This window comes from Zea mays, chromosome 3, assembly GCF_902167145.1.
Source record: "Zea mays cultivar B73 chromosome 3, Zm-B73-REFERENCE-NAM-5.0, whole genome shotgun sequence".
In the NCBI taxonomy this organism is placed as follows: domain Eukaryota; kingdom Viridiplantae; phylum Streptophyta; class Magnoliopsida; order Poales; family Poaceae; genus Zea; species Zea mays.
In genome coordinates, this window is record NC_050098.1 from 36,018,858 (window position 1) to 36,025,429 (window position 6,572).

Consider the following 6,572-nt stretch of genomic DNA (forward strand, 5'->3'; position numbering starts at 1 on the left):
GCTTGAGCCAGCCGTCCTGCAAAAGAAGCCATCCTGAGAGATTATCGAAGGAAGGAAAGGTAAGGAAGCTTTCAGAACCACCTACCCTTCCTGTGTTGGATGGATTTTGAGTCGACCCTAGTGAGGACACTCTGAGGTAGGATGCTTGCCACGATCCATGGTCAGCCAAGGGGTCCCTGAAAGGGTTTGGGTAGGCAAGCTTTCCGATAAGATGTTGTTTCTAGAAGACGAAGGCGCTGGACGAAGCTGGATGAGGATAGAGCACAGAAACCCCCTACCTATAGGGATCAACTAGCCCCTAGAAGGCTAATGACGAGTCTCGCGAATCCTACCCTCTGAACTTGGACGCTCTAAAGGACGAGGCGAGCGGCGCCCGACCTAGGGGAGCCACCAAGGGGAGACATTCTCCCCTCGGGGCTTGGGGGCTATTGTCGGGGAAATGATCCCTAGGCCTCTAGGCCCACTGGTCAATAGAAGGCCAGGGAAAGGATCATCCCAGAAGAACCCGTCCCCCGTTGGTACCGAGGCGCCAAGCTCGGGTCGGGCGAGGTGGAGTCGAAAGAGGGGTCGGGCAGAGTGAGAGGAAGCCACTCGAGTGGATTCGACGCCTGACCTAGGACTAACCTGCGGGTTGCATTAATTGCGTCTGACATCGAGCCATAGAGGAAGAGTCGGTCCACCTTCCACTCATGAGCTCCAGGTCCCTAGGCCTATGGACCACTCATGACCTATCGAGCCTAGGCCTAAGAGCACTAGTCGCCTACAGGACCCTCAACACGATGGGCCGCACCGAGACCCAGTCTACGATGGCCAGGGTTCGGTGCGACATAGAGACGTCAATGATGGCGCCGATGCTCTTCGGCACCCACGCCGCCACCCATAAAGAGCGACTAGGGAAGCCTAGACGACCAAGGCACATACGGACAAACACAACTTTACCAAGGTCGAACACTCCAGTGTACCACAACAGAGTAGCTCCTTCCTTGGGAAGCTACCGGTATTCGACCCCCACCTTGTCCAATAAAAAGGAGGAGGTCGCCAAAACATAGAGGATGAAGGGGACACTGAAAGTCGCCTAGAGGGGGTGAATAGGCGGAAACTGTAATTCACAAACTTTAAGCACAACTACAAGTCGGGGTTAGCGTTAGAAATAAAACTGAGTCCGAAAGAGAGGGCGAAAACAAATCAACCAAGAAATAAAGTGAGTGAAACGGTGATTTGTTTTACCGAGGTTCGGTTCTTGCAAACCTAGTCCCCGTTGAGTTGGTCACAAAGACCGGGTCTCTTTCAACCCTTTCCCTCTCTCAAACAGTCATTTAGACTGAGTGAGCTTTCTCCTTAATCAACGGGTCACTTAGACCCCTTACAAGGACCACCACAACTTGGTGTCTCTTGCGTTGATTACAAGTGTCTTGAGAACAAGAATGGAGGAAGAAGAAAGCGATCCAAGCGACAAGAACTCAAATGAACACGAAAATCTCTCACACACAAGTCACTAGGTGTTTGGAGTGGTTTTGGACTTTGGAGAGGATTTGATCTCTTGTTTGTGTCTTAGAGTAAAGTCTAGAGCTCTTGTATTGAATGCAATATGCTGGAAACTTGGATGCCTTGAATGGTGGTGGTTGGAGGGTATTTATAGCCCCAACCACCAAAACAGCCGTTGGGGAGGGCTGCTGTCGATGGGCGCACCGGACAGTCCGGTGTGCCACCGGACACTGTCTGGTGCGCCAGCCACGTCACCCAATCGTAAGGGTTCTGACGGTTTTGACTGTTGGAGCTCTGACAGCTTGGGCCACCAGACAGTCCGGTGTCGCACCGGACATGCACTATTCACTGTCTGGTGCGCCTTCTGGCGCCTGTTATGACTCTGTACAAACTGTCCGCGCACTGTTCAGTTGTCAGTCAACCATTGCGCTGGCGGTCGTTGCTCCACTGTCACACCGGACAGTCCGGTGACCCACCGAACAGTCCGATGAATTATAGCGGAGCGCGGCCTCAGAAACCCGAAGGTGAAGAGTTCGAAGTCGATCCACCCTGGTGCACCGGACACTGTCCGATGGTGCACTGGACAGTCCGGTGCGCCAGACCAGGGTTCACTTCAATTTCTTTTGCTCCTTTCTTTTGAACCCTAACTTTAATCTTTTTATTGGTTTGTGCTGAACCTTTGGCACCTGTAGAACATATAATATAGAGCAAACTAGTTAGTCCAATATTTGTGTTGGGCAATTCAACCACCAAAATATTTATAGGAAAAGGTATGACCCTATTTCCCTTTCAATCTCCTCCTTTTTGGTGATTGATGCCAACACAAACCAAAGCAAATATATAAGTGCAGAATTGAACTAGTTTGCATAAGGTAAGTGCAAAGGTTGCTTGGAATTAAACCAATTTTTACTTTTACTAGATATGCGCGGATTGCTTTCTTTCTTTTACCATTTTGGACCACGCTTGCACCACTTGTTTTGTTTTTGCAAATTCTTTTGGAAAATCTTTTCAAAGTCCATTTGCAACTAGTCAAAGGTATATGAATAAGATTGCAAGAAGCATTTTTAAGATTTGAAATTTTCTCCACCTGTTTCAAATGCTTTTCCTTTGACTTTAAACAAAACTCCCCCTGGATGAAATTCTCCTCTTATTGTTCAAGAGGGTTTTATCAATTGAAAGAAGATCAAATATTTTAGATACCAATTTGAAATATGTCTACTAAATATTTTCATCATAAGATGACAATTTAAAACTTCTTTTAAAAACTTTGAAATTTGTGGTGGTGCGGTCATTTTGCTTTGGGCTATATTTCTCCCCCTTTGGCATCAATCGCCAAAAACGAAGTCTTTTGAGAGCCCTTCTTTTTTTACTTTCTCCCCAATGGTATGAGTAATTAGAGTGAAGATTATACCAAAGTGGAGAGGGGTGCGGAGCCTTGTCTTCGCCGAAGACTCCATTTCCCTTTCAATCTTCGACTTAGCATAGGAATATACTTGAAAACACATTAGTCGTAGACATGAGAAGATATGATCAAAGGTACATAAATGAGCTATGTGTGCAAAGTATCAACCAAAGTTCCGAGAATCAAGAATGTTTAGCTCATTCCTAAGTTTGGTAAAGGTTTTCTCATCTAATGGCTTGGTAAAGATATCGGCTAATTGTTCTTTGGTGCTAACATAAGCAATCTCGATATCCCCCCTTCGTTGATGATCCCTCAAAAAGTGATACCGAATGGCTATGTGCTTAGTGCGGCTGTGTTCAACGGGATTATCCGCCATGCGGATTGCACTCTCATTATCACATAGGAGAGGGACTTTGCTCAATTTGTAGCCATAGTCCCTAAGGGTTTGCCTCATCCAAAGCAATTGCGCGCAACAATGGCCTATGGCAATGTACTTGGCTTCGGCGGTAGAAAGAGCTACTGAGTTTTGTTTCTTTGAAGCCCAAGACACCAGGGATCTTCCCAGAAACTGACAAGTCCCTGATGTGCTCTTCCTATCAATTTTACACCCTGCCCAATCAGCATCGGAATAACCTATTAAATCAAAAGTGGATCCCTTGGGGTACCAAAGACCAAACTTAGGTGTATGAACTAAATATCTCAAAATTCTTTTCACGGCCCTAAGGTGAACTTCCTTGGGATCGGCTTGGAACCTTGCACACATGCATACGGAAAGCATAATATCTGGTCGAGATGCACATAAATAGAGTAATGATCCTAGCATCGACCGGTATACCTTTTGATCGACAAATTTACCTCTCGTGTCGAGGTCGAGATGCCCATTGGTTCCCATGGGTGTCTTGATGGGTTTGGCATCCTTCATTTCAAACTTGGTGAGTATATCTTGAATATACTTAGTTTGGCTGATGAAGGTGCCCTCTTGGAGTTGCTTCACTTGAAATCCTAGGAAATACTTCAACTCCCCCATCATAGACATCTCGAATTTTTGAATCATGATCCTACTAAACTCTTCACAGGTAGATTTGTTAGTAGACCCAAATATTATATCATCAACATAAATTTGGCATACAAACAAATCATTTGCAATGGTTTTAGTGAAGAGTGTAGGATCGGCTTTTCTGACTTTGAAGCCATTAGGGATAAGAAAATCTCTTAGGCATTCATACCATGCTCTTGGGGCTTGCTTGAGCCCATAAAGCGCCTTAGAGAGTTTATACACATGGTTAGGGTACTCACTATCTTCAAAGCCTGGAGGTTGCTCAACATAGACCTCTTCCTTGATTGGTCCATTGAGGAAGGCACTTTTCACGTCCATTTGATAGAGCTTAAAGCCATGGTAAGTAGCATAGCCAAGTAATATACGAATTGACTCAAGCCTAGCTACGGGTGCATAGGTTTCACCGAAGTCCAAACCTTCGACTTGTGAATATCCCTTGGCCACAAGTCGGGCTTTGTTCCTTATCACCACACCATGCTCATCTTGCTTGTTGTGGAAAACTCACTTGGTTCCTACAACATTTTGGTTAGGATGTGGAACAAGATGCCATACCTCATTCCTCGTGAAGTTGTTGAGCTCCTCTTGCATTGCCAACACCCAATCCGAATCTCTTAATGCATCTTCCACCCTGTATGGCTCAATAGAAGACACAAAAGAGTAATGTTCACAAAAATGAGCGACACGAGATCGAGTGGTTACCCCCTTGTGAATATCGCTGAGGATGGAGTTCACGGGGTGATCCCGTTGTATCACTTGGTGGACTCTTGGGTGTGGCGGTCTTTGACCCTGTTCTTCTTGATCATCTTCCTTGTCTTGATCATTGTCATCTCCCCTTTGATCATTGTCCTCCTCTTGAGGTAACTCATTGTCTTGATCTTCTTCTTCATTTTCTTGAGCTTGATCCTCATCTTGGGTTGGTGGAGATGCTTGCAAGGAAGATGACGGTTGATCTTGTGCTTGTGGAGGCTCTTCGGATTCCTTAGGACACACATCCTCAATGGACATGTTCCTTAGTGCGACGCATGGAGCCTTTTCATCATCTAGCTCATCAAGATCAACTTGCTCTACTTGAGAGCCATTAGTCTCATCAAACACAATGTCACAAGAAACCTCAACTAATCCAGTGGATTTGTTGAAGACTCTATATGCCCTTGTGTTTGAGTCATAACCAAGTAAAAAGCCTTCTACAGCCTTAGGAGCAAATTTAGATTTTCTACCTCTTTTAACAAGAATAAAACATTTGCTACCAAAGACTCTAAAATATGAAACATTGGGCTTTTTACCGGTGAGGATTTCATATGATGTCTTCTTGAGGATTTGGTGAAGGTAGAGACGATTGATGGAGTAGCAAGCGGTGTTAATCGCCTCAGCCCAAAACCGGTGCGGAGTCTTGTACTCATCAAGCATGGTCCTTGCCATGTCTAATAGAGTTCTATTCTTCCTCTCCACTACACCATTTTGTTGAGGTGTGTAGGGAGAAGAGAACTCATGCTTGATGTCCTCCTCCTCAAGAAAGCCTTCAATTTGAGAGTTCTTGAACTCCGTCCCGTTGTCGCTTCTTATTTTCTTGATCCTTAATCCGAACTCATTTTGAGCCCGTCTCAAGAATCCCTTTAAGGTCTCTTGGGTCTGTGATTTTTCCTGCAAAAAGAATACCCAAGTGAAGAGAGAATAATCATCCACAATTACAAGACAATACTTACTCCCGCCGATGCTTATGTAAGCAATCGGGCTAAATAAATGCATGTGGAGTACTCAAGCGGCGTGTCGGTCGTCATGATATTTTTGTGTGGATGATGGGTACCAACTTGCTTCCCTGCTTGACATGCGCTACAAACCCTGTCTTTCTCAAAATGAACATTGGTTAGTCCCAAAATGTGTTCTCCCTTTAGAAGCTTGTGAAGATTCTTCATCCCAACATGGGCTAGTCGGTGATGCCAGAGCCAACCAATATTAGTCTTAGCAATTAAGCAAGTATCGAGTTCAGCTATATTAAAATCAACTAAGTATAGCTGACACTCTAATACTCTCTTAAATGCTACTGAATCATCACTTCTTCTAAAGACAGTAACACCTATATCCATAAAAAGACAGTTGTAACCCATTTGCATAATTGAGAAACTGAAAGCAAGTTATAATCTAAAGAATCTACAAGAAAAACATTGTAAATAGAATGGTTAGGAGATATAGCAATTTTACCAAGTCATTTGACCAAACCTTGATTTCCATCCCCGAATGTGATAGCTCTTTGGGGATCCTTGTTTTTCTCGTAGGAGGAGAACATCCTTTTCTCCCCTGCCATGTGGTTTGTGCACCCGCTGTCAATGATCCAACTTGAGCCCCCAGATGCATAAACCTACAAAACAAGTTTAGGCCTTGTTACCCAAACGGTCTTGGGTCCTTTCACATTAGAAACAAGCACCTTGGGTACCCAAACACAAGTCTTGGAGCCCTTGTGTTTGCCCCCAACATATTTGGCAACTATTTTGCCTGATTTGTTAGTTAAAACATAGGATGCATCAAAAGTTTTAAATGAAATACTAGGCTCATTTGATGCAGTAGGAGTTTTCTTTTTTAGGCATTTTAACATGGGTAGAATGCCTAGAACTAGATGTCTCATTCTTATAC